The 19,340-nt window shown below is 38.5% G+C and overlaps 1 non-coding gene and 1 pseudogene across 1 annotated transcript; both read right to left on the bottom strand.

Moving 5' to 3' along the window:
* The window catches only part of LOC116471020 (small ribosomal subunit protein eS1-like), a 55,834-nt pseudogene extending 37,701 nt beyond the window's left edge, over positions 1–18,133 (bottom strand).
* On the bottom strand, positions 17,102–17,234 carry LOC116472070 (small nucleolar RNA SNORA70). The gene has a single exon (XR_004248981.1). It is a non-coding gene; the product is annotated as a small nucleolar RNA SNORA70 (small nucleolar RNA).
* Positions 18,134–19,340: the final 1,207 nt, after the last annotated feature.

Raw genomic sequence — 19,340 nt, forward strand, 5'->3', positions numbered from 1 at the left:
CTTTGATTCCTAGCCAAATGAGAGGAAGTTTAATAGCAATGTATGGTTGCAGGAATGGTTATGCTTGGGATCCATATGCATGTTCAACTCACACATTCAGGCAGTGCAATAAAGCAGGGAAAAAACAGCTGATACACAAAAGGGACCGTCTAGACAGTACCCCATCAGTCTGGCTAAATTTGGTGCTGGCATTCCCAACGGGATTGTAATATAATTGTTCTGGTGTCTGCGTTCATTCTCCCTGTCAAACACCATTCCAAATATACATCCTTCTCCCCCCAACCCTTCTTGTTCCACAAATATGAAGCCCAAACTGTGCCATGTTGGAGAGGGTGTTAGATGGCTCAAGCCAAAGAAAACGTTATAATTTAGCAAAATCACATTGCTTAATTCCCTGAAAAAAAAAAAAAAAACCTCGGTTACATCTTAGATCCAAATAGAATTAATTTCGGTCAAATTTTAATAATTTAAATTAAGAACATGGAATAGATTTCAATGCAGATACAAACAACCTGAAAATACTGAGCACCTTAGATGAAAGCAAATAGGCCTTTTTACTCTTTTATATTTATTAGCCTCTGTCAGAAAATTTAACAGAAATCAGAGATGTGAAAGTGTAATGATCGACATGGATCATAAGTTCTAATGAGGAAAAAACCTAATGAAAAAAATGTTAAGCAAAAGCATTGAAAAAAATGCAAATTGTGTATTTTTTCTTTCTTGGGCTTAAGGTCATAATTTTTTTACTCTAAACATTTTCCGAAAGTTGAATTTGTGATATTTATATATGAACAACTTCATATTTTTGGCTTTTTAAAAAAGAAACCAGCCATATTTACCCATCAATTTACGATAACTATCAATTAATATTTTAAAAATATTTTGGTTTAAAACACTGGGAAAATGAAAATCACTACTTACAAAATACAATAAACCAAAAAGCACATTATTAACATGAATAAAACACAGATTATTGGCAAAAACATTTATAATCTAAAAACTTCCTCAACGTTGAAATTAAAACTGTCAGATTCCTTTTTTTTTTTTTTTAAAGGAAAATGCAGTCTTTAGGATTACCATATAATATAACCACCAGATACATTTATTTTATTTTCTATTTTAACATGTCACCTCTGGGCATTGTTTAGATGTTAAAATTGGGCAGTAAACCTATTTCTTAATTTTTTTTTTAATTCCAAAAAAGATTATTTTGGGAAAGAAGCTAGGCTGTTTGTTTTGTCTTGTTTTATTAAGTGTAAATCTATGTTTGTACTTCTGATTTTGGAGGTTTAATAATCCTTTCCTTGATGCTGTAAATAGAAATTGGTCTCCCACCTCCCAGCAGTTTTGAGATTCTAGATTAGGAACCCAAGTGAGTGAAGAAATCTCCCAACCCCCATCAGGGACTACTCTAACTAGAGAAAAATCAAAGAAAATACTTCAGGCACTACATCCTGCCTTTATCCAACTTCAGGAGGCTGAGAGACAAACACATTAACCAAAACGGGGCACAAGCGAGAAATGGCTGTTCCAGAAAGAAGCAACACACAGAACCTAAACTCGCACAAAGACAGAGCACCAATTACACAGAAAACCACCACCAAAGGAACCCAGAAACACTCAGATATGCTTTAGAGATGCCTTAAAACGCTCACGTGGAAAAGAAAGAGAAAATAAGTTTAAGAGATTGTATCCTTTTATTTTTAATTTTTAAAAATGTAATTAGTGACTTCGTACTTTTTCCTTCTTTGTATAAAATTGCTATTCTGATGTGCACATGAGTACTAGAAACAGTCATTAAAAAGATAATAATATTTGAGCATAGTGCCTGCCTGAAGCTGGGTATTTTGCTTGTGATTGTTTTTTTTTTAATTCGGTTTTATTTTACTTTTTTAGAATACATGCATGGTATAAAGTGAAAGAAAGGCATACTGTAGGCCTCTGTGAGATGAAACAGCGTAGCAAAATCTGAGTTTTATACTTAGTTTTCAAACTATTGAATAATATCCTGTGAGACCTCTTAGGTCTTAACTGGATTAAAATGAATATATTTGTGCTCCGGCTCTTTTCAGCTAACTAATGTGCATGTGAATTGATAGTGTGAGAGGGAGCAGACGAGAGCAAGTGTATATGACACCGGGAGTGGATGCAGGGGCCAGGCCGAGTGTGACTGTGTGAAGGAGCGTGCAGGACGGTGTGGGCTCTCTGGACAGAGTGAGAGAAATGAAAATTAGCAGGCCTTGGGGTCTGGCGCGTTTTGTCCAGAACCACAAGAGAAGCTTAGTTGGGAGATGAGGGGGGAGGGGAAGGGTGTTGGTGAAGGGAGGTTGGAGAAGGAGGTGTGGCGTGTGTGTGTGTGTGTGTGTGTGTGTGTGTGTGTGTGTGTGTGTGTGACTCTGAGGTTTCAGTTATGGCCGAGCCTTGGGTTTTTGTTTGGCGGTTCCCAGCATAAATAGGCTGAAGTTTCAGGTTCAGGGTGGAGTGCATGCCAGGGGATCGGATCGTCGTTCTGAGTTTCTCTTTCTGGCCCTTCTCTATGGTTGTTGCTCAGAACATTGCTGCTGTGAAGGAGTGGGGGGAGAAGCAAGGGATGGGGGTCTGTCTGCAGCTGCCCCTCTCACACTTGAATAAAAGAACTTTTTTTTTCAGGGGTAGGGAAGCTGTGAATACCTTTCCCAATAAGAGATGAGGCATATTGAAAACTATATTAAATTACCCTGATTAACAATTTAGCCACGAACAGGGGAGCTTTGGGAGATCTCTATAGGCAGGACTGGGGGCTATTCATGCCAGCAGCTAAGAGGTCGAAAGGTTTCTGAAGTTCACAGGCTCAGAGCCTTTGTTATGCTAACAGACAATCTCAAATCAGCTGCCTAGTGGAGTGTGAAATATAAATGATTCCTTGAGAACTTCCAATAAGTTGTCACTCTTGCTCTCCAAATACCAGGACAGGCTGCTAATTTCTAGCGGGCCCTTTTGCAACATTGCTAGCCCTAAATGAATGCCTTTGTAGTTCAAATAATCTTTTCAAGGGAGCTGTCCTATCATCATAGCCCAAATGCATCTTGGTTTTGACTATTAAATGAAAATCAGGGCTCAACTGTGCTTGACTTTTCCAAGCGCCCGATGTTTGGGAAGGATGGTGGCAGCTCTCATGCACAACAAGTTAGCACCCACTGCAGGAGGGCCAGGGCATTAATAACAGCCCACAGCCCCGAGCTACCCCAACTCTCACCCCAACTCCCTACTGGGAACAAAGCTCCAGGAGAGATTTACGTGACTTCCCTTGGGCTGGACTACCTTCCTCTTTCAACCACACCAACATTTCTTTAATTTATGGACCCTCTATCCAAGAGGATAGCCAGCTGACCTGCTAGCATCTGACTGGTCACTTCGAAGCATCAACTTTGGGGATGGATATATTCATTCTTCAAGGCAGACAAGGCCAAGGGGAAGAGGGCAAGGTGTGTGTCCAGGCCATGCCCCTAGTATCAGATGCCTGTGGATATTATTTTATCATTTTCCCATAAGAAGGATGTGAACATGGCTTATGATCTTGAGTGTGACCTTTGAGCAGGTCCCGATGGATAGAAAACCAGTCCTGGCTCTCGGAGTCTAAATTGCAAAGCTTTTAAAATAAGGAAAAGCACCCCCATTCTAAACCTCAAACAAGCTGAGGGGAGTGAGAATGAGAATCTATCAGGGAGAGTGTGCTCAAACATTCTTATAGAAAGGACAATGCAATTTATACAAATAAAGAAAACACACAGACAAGAAGACAGAAACCAAAGGAAATTAGAAATCCATCTGCATCAGCCTTCACAAAGGAAAGGATAAAACCTTACAGCAATAACTTGGGTCCTGAAAATTTTGATATTTATGACTCCATGACCTCCACTTTCTTGCTGAAATATAAAAAGGTCCATGATATCACAGAAGCCTCAGCTTTTTCCAAACAGAGCAGGTTTGATTTTTGAGGCCAGGAATGGGAAGAAATCAAATGGACTACATTTCTTAGTATATAATTAGGGTAAGTTTACATTCATATAAACAATATTTTAAAATACATCGTTAAGTAACTTTATGAAGCTAGATGATACAGCCATACAGAAAACCCGAGGGCCTTGATTTCTCGTCATCTTATTGTTCTTCTAATTACAATGATTTAAAATAATTACATCAAAAATATTCTGGGGCAGTTAGTTTCTACTGGTATAGAAACTGGTTTAAGTAAACACTTCTTTGTACTCTAGGTATACTAAAACTTATGACTATTAAAACGTGAATTAGATATAAATAAGAATGGTGGCATAACTTTCATCAGTTTTGAAATCATCTAGCTTAACATTTTAAAATTTTTTTAAAAAGCCAGGGTACCAGTACAATTGTAAAGGACTCTGGGATTCAACTCAGAGAATTTGGTCCTTAGATAGGAGCCAGTGTTTACGAACCAGGTCATCTTTGTCTTTCAAATTCTTATTTGTTTCACTCAGTAAGACAATCTGCAAATAATATTGCCTAGGAAAATTAGTTCAGATTACTGACATTACAGGAGTAAAAGTTTCTTCTGCCAAATGTCAAAATTAGACAATAATGTATTATTGATCCACTCACACCCTTCTCAGGGGGACTTAGCATCCTTGTTATCCTTGTTTTATAGACAGTAAAGTGACTGGCTTTGGATGCACTTCTAATTACACAAAACAGAAGGCAACATTGATAGCTAAAAGTTTGGCACATGAGAGACAATGTGCCTAAATTTAACTTTTCATCTCTTTTCCATTTTTAAAAATTTAATTAATATTAAATTGTAGAGTATCTACACGTTATTGACACATTCTGGACATTCAAAAGAGAAATACATTCCCTGTGCTTTCCAAATACTTATTTTACCACTTCGAAGTGTCCTCTCTCTTTCCGTCTTTAACACATCAAAACAGGGAAGAAAGCGCTTTTGTGTTATAACTACAGAGAAAACATTTGAGAATGTGTCAATGCACTGAATACCAGCACCAGTTTGGGGGTTGGTTTGTTTTTTCCCCCTGCCGTGGTATTTCTTTTCCCTCTGCTTTTGCAGTCTTTAAACTCTGACCACTTTGAGAAAAGCAATGGTCGAAATGAAAAGTTAGGACAAATTGCATTAAACCTGTGTGTCACCAGAATATGAGCATGATGAAAGCAGGGTTGGGACATTATGGAGCCATAGCAGCTCTCCACACACAGAAAATTTAAATAAAATAAAACGTAAAAGCTGTTTTTGTTTCTCTCTCTCTCTCTTTCTTAAATAACTATGATCTAAGAGAAAGGGAATTCCCATTTTTAAAAAAGTTTCCAGGGTTGCCATTTCTCCATAGTGGGGGTGTCTGAATGCGCGTGTTTATGTGCGTGCATGTGAGTGTGTGTTTGGGGAGAAAAGAAAGAATGGGGAGGAGGAAGGGCAGATAACTTTACTGACATATTAATTCTTTAGATAGTGGTAAATGAATGGGCCAAATAGACATTTGTTTCCCTTAATAAGTTTTATACAGGTCTCTTACAAGCTGTGGCATATGCTTCATTTATATGTATATTTATTTAGAAGGTTAGAGAATAATAGGTGTAGCTTTGTTATAGTAGCAGTTATTATTTAAAGTCCAAAGAGGTTACAACTTTTCTTCTACTCTAAACATGAATACAAAGGTCTCTTGTATATGCCTCTTGCTTTATGTTGAGGGCTAATTAAAAATAAAGATAATATTCTGACTGTCGAGCCTTAGGAGGCGAAAGAAAGAGGCTAAAAGGCAAAACGACTCCAAGATGGCTGCCTCTTCCTTCTTCCCCCTCCTTACTGCCTGTTTTCCACATGAAAATTAATGTAATATTTTGTGTAGAAATCACATTGTAGGTCATTTGCAAATGAGGCAGCCTCTGAGGCACCCACATCTGCCTAGAATACCCTCATGATGCCATCGAGGTATGGAAAGAGATTAAAATGCAAACATTCAAATGTATTTAGGTTTGTACATAGTGACTAGACTCACACACATACACACTTGAATGTGTGAACAACACACACAGCTGCAAATGGAATAAAAGGCCAAAATCCTTCTTAATTCTTAGAACAGAAGGGCAAAGGAAGGCGCCAGGCCACCACCTTTCTCCCCAAAGGTTAGAAAATGCACTGTTCATGGTCTGGATTCGATGTTTTAAAAAAGATATATCTTACTGATGACTCTCTCATTAGCCAGACTTCCAAGTCTGGGGAGACAAGATTTCCATAAATTATCTCTCTAACTCATCTCATGCTGGTGCAAAATGCAAAGCTAAATTTTTTTTAATTTTTAATATCTTTTTTAAAAAGAGAAAATACGAAGCTAACTATCTTCCTGACAAACATGTTAAAAGATTAAGATCACTAGTAATTAATACTATTAATTATAATAAATATATTTTATCATAAAATTCCACCCATAAAGCTAAACTAAAAATAATGTAGGAAATAAATAAAAGCACATTTGGCTCCTTCTAATAGATTTATAGCAGGTTACTGAGCAGATTTGACTGCACTAGGCAAAGAACAAAGCAAATGGTTTAGTTCCTATAGGAAATATATTAAAAAGAAAAAAAAAGGAAAAACCCCACAACCCTTTATCTAAAAGCCATCAGGGACAAGCACTCAATACAAGTTAACAAGCAGGAACTGATAAGATAACATTTATATGAGGTCAGAAGTCAAATGCCAGTCAAAGGCTTTTAACCTCTTGGGTCATAAACAGGAATAGTTAAAAGTGAGAGGTAGTTATTTATCGGATTTTAAGGGTACCTGATCATTGCCAGAGAATCACCGATGATGAAACTAATTGGGATTTATAGAAAAAGAACTTTGTAGCTGTTCAAAGAAAATTAACCTACAAACCCACAATTCTTCAATTGGTAGGGAGAAAAACAAACAAAAAACCCCTCTTTTGGGAGAGAAATAAATCTGGCAATTTAAACAGTAACAAAATCTCTCTCAAAATCAATAATTTATGACTAATGTACATATCGATTAATATATAGTAAATGATTTTTAAAATAAATTCTGTATTAACAATCTAACAACAAAAATAAGCATTATATAAGGTATTTCCAAGTTTTGTTCTTTTTCTTTGTTCCTTTTCAGACCCTCTAAATTAGACAGAATATAACTCCATATCACAATACTTCTTGCCCTCAGAATGCCATCATTTATAAATTTAAATATATATATTCTAATAGCAATTATTTTTAAACATTGGAATATTGAAACTGCTTAATTAAATTTTTATCTTAATCTATCCAGAGAAACAGATGTTTCTTTTATTTGCTGTCAGAATATTTTTTCTTTGTTTTGATTTTTGTCCTTTTTGTCTCTTTTTAGGTTTGCATTCCAAACTCCCAAACGTTCCTGGTCTCTGCAACCATGCTGGTTCATATTTTCAAAGCATACCCACCCCTCTTTTTTCTTTTGCAATAAAAGAAAGCAGATCTAGATATTTGTTTCTAGAGAGAGATAGAGGGATTGTTGTTAGGCCTGCTAAGGCCCACTGTTTCTTTAAACAGAGTCCATAATACCCTAGGCGAACATTGTGGATTTAAAATGCTTTTAAATATTTATCACTAGTATTTTATCATCATATTCAAATGACACCTGGAGTGCACTCACCTTTATTGACAATCTCTGTTCTGAAAGTCCATTTGCTTCCTTAAAGCCCCCCAAGCAGAACAAGGACTACCCGTTTTCATTCAGTTAATGTTTAGTAAAAAACCAAGCAACCTTAATCAGCATGCTGATTGCATCGTCAACTAACAAATAATTTACTACTCTGAGCATTGCATTCCATTAAAAGCTCATTAAATTTTCTGTTCTCCAATGGGAGGTTTAGCTTTTGAACTGCATGCTTTTGCTTCCAATGATCATTTATTCAATCTTTGCAAAATGTTGTGGTTTGTTTTTTCCTAAAGTATAGGTGAGCATTTCAATACCTATAGACTGCAAACATATGGAAACACAGCCCAGAGTTGGAGAATGTTCAATTTGATTTATAAACTCTGTTTAATAAAAATTCAACACAATCTCTTGTACTTTTAGTAAATTCTGAAACAGTTGAGTATATCTGTGGTTATGTGTGACCCAAACATAGTCTCAGAAATATTAGTATATAATCTAAAATATCAAATCCTTTCTTTAATGCTTAAATTTTTCTTTTCTGCCTATTATAGCTATAATTATTTTTATCCTTGTAAATAGTTGTTTTCTACTGATTGAAAAAGGGGCATGATACCACAAAGCTCTTACCCTACTTGATGCCAGACTTAATACTTTGGGGGGGGGTGTGTGGGCAGAGGCTAGTTACCCAAAGAAATCCACATTTTCTGGGGTTTGCACATTTTTTACAAACTCATAATCCCCTGAATTGTTTTCATGCCCAGACTTGTCTAGGAAAGAGTGTATTTATTATTTTTAATTTAGGGAAATGTAAGAAAATATCAGGCCCCCAAATTAACATGCATCTTTGGATTGCTAATTGTGCTCATTGCAAATTTGGGTCATTTTGCATGAGTGACTCTAATGTAGGGCTGAGATTGCCACGCAGCCAGCGCAGTGGATTCCTGATTCCCCGTGCTAATCCTGAACTCGGTGATTGTGTCAGGTGCAGTTCTGTATGCTCTAGCAGCTGGCTCATCCTCATCAATGCAAATAAGGCAACTCCTACAATCAGAGCCTCGCGAGTGTGAGGCCTGATTGCTGAGGGCAGGCTAAAACACTACACAGACTCTCACTTTCAAATCCCGCTAAGTGAGAAGACAACTGCAATGTCCCTCCAGTTCAAAATCAACCTTTCGAAAACAAAACAAGGAGAAAGGGATGGCTACAAGGAGGAGGAAAACTCCAATGTTTGGGAAGTGGACTTGTTTAGATGGGTTTTATTTAGATACAGAGATAATGTAAAGTGCATTTCAACAAATAATTATTTAGCTCCTATTCTGTGCAAGATACTTTGCTTTAAGAGCTGCAGGGGATACAAAGGTGAGGAAGAACACACTTCCGGCTTCCAAGGAACCCTATTACTTGATTGCAGAAAGTGGTAAACATTAAGATAATAGTGGAACTGTTATTAAGGAGCAGTCACCAAAATCATAAATGAAAACCAAAAAACGTACTTTTAAGGGAAGTATTTAGAGATGGCATATTTGTGGCATAGACGTTAAGAGTAAGGCTTTGGAAGCTTGGGGTTCAAATCCCAGCTTTGCCACTTACTTGCTCAAGTTACTTTGCCTTTCTAAACTGTAATGTCATCATCTGCAAAATGGTAGCAACACAAGCACCTAGCTCAGAGATCTTAAAGAATGAAATGAGAATATGTAAATAACAACTTACCACAGTGCTTGGCACATAGTAAGTGCTAAATAATGTCAGCTATGATTATTATTATTTCCTTCTTAACACACAAAGAAGGAGGGGATCCAAAAATAACAGTGTGCCACAGTTTGAAAGGCATTTATTTGATCTTGTCTCTAAATTTCCATTTTACATGTAGCACTTACCCGGTGGAAGTGAAAATACAGTGAACGCTAAAAAGCCCTGTGTCTCTCGGTGGTGTCTGGACAACCCTGGCAACTCGGAACATGAAGGAGAGAACAAGAATTCCCTGTGCTTTTCCTTTTCTTCTTTTCCAAACACGTGTGCAGACTTCCCCTGCATTTCAGCCCCACCCTCTTTATTTTACTGCCTAATCTATAAAGGAGGATTAACAGCAGCACGCTGCTTTGGCATAGAGCAGATTCTGGGTGAGGACCTGTAGGTAGAGTTTAATGAATACAATTTTCTAGGACTGTGAGTGCATATTTTTAGCTCCATGCTGGGCTTCAGCGTTGGCTCTTGAGACAGACGAACAGAGCCTTTGATCAGACTTGGGTGTTGCTCCAAGAAGAACCTTTTCTCAGAAAGTCGTTAGGAAAAAAAATTGTCTTCTGTTGCCCTTATTCCTAATGTGCACTCTATAGATTCAAATTCCAGATAACTGGTCCTGATCTCAGTAAATTAATTGCATTGCAACATTGAGTTACACCATTGTGGAAAGAAAAAGTACTTCTGGGCAGGAACAGATCCACTTTCTCACGAAAGAGAATGGCTGGTGCTCAAGTGTGTGGTTGCCATCCTTTCCCTTTTGAGAGTAGGGTAGAGGTAGTTAACCTTCCTGGGGGAGGTTTGGCCTAGACAACATCATAGACACTATATCCCCCCTGGAGTTACCAAACAATAAAACTGCTTCCTTTGCCAAACACAAAGAATGGTCTGGAGTTGGATATTAGCAAACAGCAAACCACATAAAGAAGACAAAAAAAAAAAAAGGCGGGTGGGGGGGGAGAGGCAGAAGGAAGAAAAGAATAGGAAGAAGGATGGAAGAAAGGAAGCAAAATTACATGAAGAGGAACGCATAAAATAAGATCTCTTTTCTGCTTTAGCTTGCCAGAGAAAGAGGGCAGCCAACCACTTTTGTCATGATTTTAGCTAGTGCCAGGCAAGGATGGGAAGGTGGAGAAGAAGGGATTTTGATGTAATGCCAAGCAGGTCAGGGATGAGGCACCGGGTCTTTGGAAATAGCTGAGACTTTAATACCTTGGCATTGGGAGAGTGTGCACAAGACGGGGAAGGATTTGATCTTTTGCATTCCTGCTCAGGACCCTCTCCTTCTCTATCTAATAGGATTAACAGATATTTTCCTAAGCAGAAATCAAAATGTGTCAAATCATCTGAGGCAGTCAATTTGTTCACAATGCCCACATTCTTACAGTACAGATGCAGCACTATTCAAAAACAGTTTCATTTCAAGAGATACAATGCAGCAGAGATGTAAACATTTATCTTCATAATCTTACCCTCCTTTCAGACTGCTTAATTTTTCCCAGTGATTTTCCCCTCCTCTTTCACTCTCCCCGCCTCACCCCCCGCCCCAGCTCAAGCTTCAAAACATCTAGTACAAAAAAGACATGACTTCCCCAGAGGATTCGGGTCTCAGTGATCCTGATGATGCAATGTGTGCTCTCCATTATTCCTGGGAGCTCACTGGATGTGTTCCTGTATCCCGCCTCACAGCTTCAGTTGTCCTTATTTTTGCATCCCTTACAAATGCTCCTTAAATACCTGCAAAGGTTACCTCCACCTCTTCCTCCCACCTCATTCCAAGTTATCAGGACTCCTTCCCCACACTTGCCACCCCACCTCTACATTCTTTTTTATTTTTATTATTGCTATTATTATCCTCTCCACCAGCACAGCCCATGTGGTTTCTCCTTAGGGAGGCATCAAGTTGCCTTCCCTTGTGCTACCTTAAAACTGCTTTTCCTCTTCCAGCTCCTTTTGAACACAACGGACCACTGTCACCTTTGGAAGAATGAATGAAAGTAGTCAGAGTAGGATTCCAACTTCACATTGTTGGCATTCCTGAAAATCTCATGCATTTTCATTGCCTCCTCCCAACTTGCCTTCTTTCTCATTGAGACCCCATAGCAGCAATTAGAAGCTCTGAAATGAATAGAAACAATAGCTGCCAGTGTGTGTTATTCTTAAAACTCGAATAGTAGACATTTAGCAAGCAGAATAAAGGCCGATTTTATTCCTCTTTCTCATCACTTGTATATTCAGTATATATGTATAGTTTTTTTTTTAAAGTAGATTACTCGCTGGGAGCAGCTGCTCAAGCCTGTAATCCCAGCACTTTGGGAGGCTGAGGCGGTTGGATCATGAGGTCAAGAGATCGAGACCATGCTGGCCAACATGGTGAAGCCCCGTCTCTACTAAAAATACAAAAATTAGCTGGGCATGGTGGTGAGCGCCTGTAGTCCCAGCTACTCGGGAGGCTGAGGCAGGAGAATGGCTTGAATCCAGGAGGCAGAGGTTGCAGTGAGCGGAGATCACGCCACTGCTCTCCAGCCTGGGCGACAGAGCGAGACACCATCTCAAAAAAAAAAAAAAAAAAAAAAGGAAAAGAAAAAGAAAAAAAGTGGATTACTGAATATAATCTCCATAACAACATATTTTTCACTGATACATTTTGGGTGTCTATTTCACCATAATTCTCTATGTGATTGTGGTGTCAAAATATGATGAATTGGTCCATTCTCCCTAGAAAGTCCTCTCCACCATTTTTCCTTCCCACCTGTTAAAACCCTACCCGTTCTGTGGGATCCAACTTACACCACATCTCCTCTAGGAAATTTTCCCAGATCCTCCCAGAAGAGTTATTCTCCCTTCCGCAGGGCTCCTAGTGAGGATGTTGATGTCTTTCCTCTCTCACCCACTTGTATTCTAGCCACTGTTGATGTCTGTCTGCACCCAGACCAGGAGGCCTGGAGCACAAAGAACTTATCTGTCCTTACTGGTTTCTCTATCACTCCTACAACAGGGCCTGGCACAACAGAGTGACTCTGTCCACTGAAGATGATATATGTATGGATGATATCTCAGCCTTCTGAGCCTGAGAAAAGGCCACCACTACCTGTTTTGAGCATGTCTGGATGAGGGAGATGTCAAGCCACTCCTGGCCCACTTCTCCCACCTCATTCCCACTTATACATGACAATGATTTTGAGGCTTCCTCACATTAGAATTTTTAATATTTTTTTCATCTAAATGCTCATCTTTAGTAAATATGTAACTAGATGAATTGTGAAGTGAGAGAATTAAAAAGTGCTATCTTATATCTGAATGAATAAATCATTTATATTAGCTCTTCTGTTTCTAGGCTAGTCTGGAATTGGCAACAAATACCTAAGCATCAGTACTCTTTGACATAGTGTATTCATTTATTTTTATTTTTTAAGCAGTCTGACAAGTTATTTACTGTGTCAATTAGCATTGGCCTGAAAAGGGGTTGTTGTGCTACATGTGTTTATGTTCAGCTTTTGAGCTGTCCTGATAGTTTTGGCTTTTATTTGTACAGGTATTTATCTTGAAAGGATCACCACCACCACCACAAAAACCCTACCTCATATTTTAACATTTTCTTAAAACCATACCTTGTTTGCAACCCCATCATTTCAGTATTAAATTTTTTCTCCTGATAAGGCAAATGACACTTTAGCCTTAGTTAATGTAAAAACAGGAAGGTGTTAATCTCATTTCCAACATGTCAGCTCTTCCAGGTAGGGTATTAATACGCAAGATCCCCTGCTGGCAGCCTCAACAGAATCTTTCCAGCTGGGAAGTGAAGTCCAAACCTGGTAATTTTTGCTTTCTTTTATTGTGTGTGCTCAGGTCTGCTTCATTCATTGAAAAAGGTATAGCAGTAGCTAAATGCATATAAAGAAACAAAGGGATGTTTGCAAACTATTGACTTAACTCTGTACTCAGACACTATGCTAGGTTTGTTTTAAAATATTCACACACTACAAACATTTGGGTATGTTTGATGATAAATAGCAACTAGGTAAGACATATTTGAAATATCTCCTGAGATCTATAATTTTGCATCAGAGAACTCCAGTCCAGTGTCACCAATAGCTTTGTTTAATTTGCTGTCTTTAAAACAATAGTCTGGACTAAACAAGGAACAGTAGGGGCTATGCTGTAGGAAGTATTTTGGGATCCTTATCTAACAAAATATTATATTCTTGAAGTAATGTGGGAACCAAACTTTTATTTTTTATTTTTTCTTCACATTGTAGAGATGAAAGGAAAAAAAATGTTTTCATAGTACTGAGTTGGTGTGGACAGTGTGAAGGAAATATGTTTCCTACAGAAATTTTTAGGAGTTTGGGGAACTAGTTCTACTTATCCTACTCTATGTCTATAAACACTAAAGGTGTTTTTTTAGGGGCAATTTCAAAAGACGGCAGTTAGAGCAAAGAGGAAATCAGTAACTATAGTGAATATATAAGAATATTAAAATCAAGCTTTCCTATTTGTAAATATGATTAATAAGAAAGCTTAATTTAAAAAAAATGATGTAAATATGATTAATAGGTTTTAAAGAAAATTTCACATGGTTCCAATTTAAGAAAGAATTAGAATAGCCATTTTAATTTCACACAGGAATGGAATTATATGTGGCTTTAAAAAATTATTGATAAATAGACTGTACATACTGATAAGCTATTAATTCATTTGAACTAAAAACAGGAGAGAAATAGAAAAAATAAAATGGGATGGCAGCGCAGACAAAGTAATATTTACAGGGTGGGCAAGTAAGAGGATGCGGCCATAGAAAAGTATGTAAAGACATGGGTCCTGGAGGCATGCAACTAGTCTTATACCTAGTTGAGGAGAGAGTTGAGAGGAGAGATAGTGACGATGCCACTGAAGAGGTTAATTTTTGCACATGTCCTCCCACTTGCTAGTCACATGTTCTTGTTTCATAGTTGAGACAGGCATTATTATGCCCACTATACAGATAAAGAGACACAAATGCAGAGAAGTTGAGGCTCCTCTGACATAAAGAGTTACATGCCAGCTCCAGCCCTGTGATTCTTTTTTTTTCTTTTCTTTCCTTTTTTTTTTTTTAAGTTAGGATGAGAGCTTAAAAACTGCGAAAGGGAGCGAAAAAAGATGAACCAAAAATATGTGAAATTTTTAAAAAGAGTCACTGAGGAATTCTGAGCTGTCAAATATATCCAGAAAAATAAGGCAGGGAAAAAGTGAGATGATAGGGTTTTAAAAAATTCCTGTTCAAGTTCATAACAGGCACAGTGCCTCTTTTTATTCATCTCCTGTCTGTACATATTTTCCCACACACCATTCTGTAGTTACAGAATTCATTCCCTTGCCCACTGGGTCAGTATTTTATTACTTTACCGGTTTCTTTTTGTAATAGCTTTTTATACTCCTTGCCAGTGAAAGTATACCCCCAGAAGAAGAAGACGACCAAAGGAAGGAGAACGTGGGCAGGAAAGGCCTGGCAAGCAAGGTCACTGTTAGAGCCACGTCTCGATTGTTCCATTTCCCCAGTGGGCACTATTACACATTTCCCCTTAAGCATGAGGTCATGTTATTTTCTGTGTTTAGCTTTTACCTAGAACATGGATGAGCTCATCAGAAAATATAACAAAATTAAATTCTATCATTGCTCATTGCAACCACGTAGCTGATATTTTATGTATTGCATCTTAAATCTCCTTCTGGAAGTGTAACAGAGTTATAACCTGTATAATTTGTACCATTGTTGACATTTTTATCTTCTTCGAAAACAATTTAGTACAACTTTAATTGAAGATCTTAAGCCTCACAGGTTAGTGGGCTTGGAGAAGGATGTGGAAATAATGGGAGAAAATCACTCATCAAAGTAGTTAAATGACTTGAACTCGATCACACAATTGGCTGAGTCTGGATTGAGAACCTGGAGTTTTATTTTAGGCTCTGGATCTTACCACATTGCCTTTCAAATTCATTTCAGCCGGACGTGGTGTCTCATGCCTGTAATCTCAGCACTTTGGGAGGCCAAGCCGGGAGGATTACATGAGGTCAGGAGTTCTAGACCAGCCTGGCCAACATGGTGAAACCCAGTCTCTACTTACAATACAAAAATTATCTGAGCATGGTGGCAGGTGCCTGTAATCCCATCTACTCAGGAGACTGAGGCAGGAGAATCACTTGAACCTGGGAGGCGGAGGTTGCAGTGAGCCAAGATCACACCACTGCACTCCAGCCTGGGCAAAAGAGTGAGACTCTCTCAAAAAAAATATATATATATCATTTCAGTCAGTGTTTATTGATCACTTGCCATGTGTTAAATGCTATAGAGAATTGCATTAGAATTATCCACTCGTGAGCTTATTCTTTTATTAGGGTATGTCCAAACAGGTCTAGAAGAAAAATGTTAAAACATCTAAATTTCTAAGTCAAAACATTCATTCCCCCAAAAAGCAAAACCCTAACATATATTTATAATTATGCAACAACATAGATGAGGGAAATCTTTAGCTATAAGTAGTGAAGACAATCAACACTGCAAAACTACTGGCCTTATTTGTGTGTTTGCCAAAATAAGTAAAAACATAGGCAGTGAAGGAAAAACTTGACTACTAAGATACCTTTCTTACTCAAAGCTACCATCTCCAAATATTCTCCGAGTCAACCAACAAATATCAAGCATTCATTTCCTGTCAGGCATTGGATTAGAGATCTGAGAATGAACAAAACAGATGTAATTCCTACTGTATTGAATGAAATAATTTGAATATCTTTTCTACTTTCAAAATATAAGCTAATATACTTTCCAGCCATTCATATTTTAGTAAGAATTACTTTAAATGGATAATCAATTTTCTTGGCTTTCTGTTATGGGAGGATATTAGTTAGTGACAGCTCAATTTTGTTGTTCATGGTGAGGTTGCAGGGCAGAAAACAAAGAAAGAACAATAAAAAAGTGAGAGGTCATTTTAGAACATGGAGAATCTGGGGAGGGTATCCCAGAATGCAATGCCAACAAATATCGAGGACTCATTTACTGTCAGGCACTAGATTAGAGACCTGAGAATTCCATGAAATGATGCCACCATGAAAAGCTCATGGTTACCTTAGGGGTTTGGGTGTCTAGAGAAAAGTAGGAGAGGAGTGACCAAGGAAAACATTGCTTTCTTATTGCCTAAGGATCTTGGTGTCAAATTCATTGACCCAGGAATCTGTGAACTTAGAAACCTCATTAAAGAATTTGGATTTTTTTCCCCACAAACAGAACTTTTTTTTTTTTTATGGATGGGATTTATTGGTTGGCATTAGGAGATGGCCACATAGTGGAAGCCTTTATGAGTACAGAGCTTGTCATTTGTCCAGAGGGCCACAATTGGGGATGTATTTGACTCCACAGTCATCTGGGATGAGCTACTTCTCAGCCACCATGTCTCCAACTTCATTCAAATTGAACTTGATAAAGCACCACTTCTTTGAGATGCGGATCTTCTGGCAGCCAGGAACTTGAACTTGGCACTGTGTAGGGCCTCAATCACATGCTCCATGTTCTGCTTGGTGCAGATGGACCCGATGACTTGGCCAATATGGACCCAGGCTATGATGCTGTGAAGCTTTCCAAAGGCACCTTGCATACCTGTCTACAGCCTACACTGGGACAGCATAAGGTCAGAGACATGAACATACACTGGAAAGGGCTGTCTTCAAGGTCCCTTAGAGGCAACCTATACAAGAAACAGGCATACACTACCAAGGAATCTGCTGTTTGCAGCCATTGCACACCAAGCCCCCATGAGGAAAAGAGCTCGGTCAACTTAATTGGATGCAGACAAATAGGCTTTTTTTTTTGCCACTATTAAAATCAAACTTTAAACAGATTCTTGGACTTGTGGCTCATATCCATCAGCTCATTCAACGTTAGCACCTGTCTTGTCCCCAGTAGCTTTTCCAGAACAACTAACTTCATCATGAAACTCTACTAGTTTTCCCAATTCAAACATGGGCTTCTTCAGCATTTTTACTTTTCTAATGAATACATCATGAAGAGGATAAATAGATTGGCAAGCATTTTCTATGTCTTTTCCAATGTTGTCTGGAATCAATTTATTGAACAGTTTTTTGAAGTCATTCGTCTGCTCTTCTGTGTTTATGATTTCCATCATCTCCTCCTGAATTTGACAGACCTGTTGGTGCTGAGCATAAGAGGTCTTCTGTATCTGATTGTTGCATTTTCTATAAAATCAATACAGAACTGACCAAGCAAATAACCATTGGTAGTCTTGACATTGACATGAGCTTCAGTCACGGTCTACCATTTTTTGACCATGGAACACATTTTGTCATGGGTAAGATCCATGCCATGTAAGTTAGTCAGGCAGTTTTTGCCCTGAACATCTTCAGTAATCAGCTAGTTTATTCTAAATGCAACTTCATTATTCTGCAGATCAGCAAGACCCACTTCAAACACATGACCCTTAAGGTCATCAGGTGCAATTCTTGTTCCTTGAATCCTAATGTCTTTCCAATATTCCTTATATTGAACATAGCAGGTGCTGTCACGTGATACCAATCTTTCTTAGAAATGGATCAACCCCTTTCTTCTTGGCTTCCTTTTTGCCGCCTTTCATAAGACGCTTATTCTTGCCAACCACCATGGTGCTGTTCAGGGACCCAAAAGGCAAGAATTTGGATTTTATCAACCTTGAATAAGGTCTGCAAAATATCACCTCTTAGTAATCTTTCATGAGTGATCATTCTAGCCCCAGAAAGATAGAAAGACTGTTATATGTTCCTATATGTTCTGGCTCATGATATGGTCTGACATAGGACAGTCTTTCTGTCTGTTCTATGTCAGACCATATTATGAGCCAGATAGCTGATATTTTAGGTAGGTTTAGAACAGTTTTTTTAAAAAAAAATTTTCTACCAAAGCACCCCTAACTGGTAGTACAGGAGAAAGTTTTGAGTGGCAAAACTCCAACAACAGAATTATACCAGTGAAGGCAGGGAACAAAAGAACTGTTGAGGGTAAGTCAAGGCAGGAAGTTTGAAATGCCTTTAAAATCTTGTGGTTGTTTTCCTTAAAAATTTAAGCAATTGTTATATACTACCCCGTAACAGGTTCATGTTTTTTATTGTTTTTATTTTTGTTTTCATACAGGGTCTCGCTCTGTCGCCCAGGCTGTAGTGCAGTGGCGCCATTAGGAATCACTGCAGCCTCAACCTCCCAGCTCAAGCGTCCTCCCACCTCAGCCTCCCAAGTAGCTGGGACTACAGGACTCACTACCATGCCTGGTTAATTTTTTTTTTTTTTTTGTATTTATTGTACAGACAAGGTTTCGCCATGTTGCCCAGGCTGGTCTTGAACTCCTGGCCTCGAGTGATCCACAAACCTCAGCCTCCACAAGTGCTAGGATTGCAGGCATGAGCCACTGCACCTGACCTCATGTTTGTCTTACATTTAAGCAATGCCCTTTAAAATACTTGCTAGTATTCAAATTGACTCTCTGAGAATCAGAGATGCCATGATAACTGTGTGGTCTCAGTCCACCCACATACTTCGGCACATGCACGAGGATGTTTTACAGGGTTTTGTTGGGGAATATACTGAATACACATGTTCAGTTGTCTGAGCAGTCACAGTGCCATGGTTTAGTTGAATTGAGAGTACCTTCAGTTGGCTTGTAAGAGTGTGATTGGTCTGTCTCAGATTCCCATTCATTACTGGGACCCCCAAGTTTCCAAGGATTTTTCTATGATCTACATCTGACTGCCAATGATATGGGCTTGGATGGCCAGGACAAGTAGGAAATATGAGACCCAGAATTCCAGGTCAAAATGAATATGGGTGAAGCATCCTTGCCAGCCATTCCCCATATGGGCTGTTGTTGGGGTGATCAGACCCAACACCAGGTCATGGGGGTGAAGAAGTCCA

This window comes from Hylobates moloch, unplaced genomic scaffold (genome assembly GCF_009828535.3).
Source record: "Hylobates moloch isolate HMO894 unplaced genomic scaffold, HMol_V3 SCAFFOLD_6, whole genome shotgun sequence".
Taxonomy (NCBI): Eukaryota; Metazoa; Chordata; class Mammalia; order Primates; family Hylobatidae; genus Hylobates; species Hylobates moloch.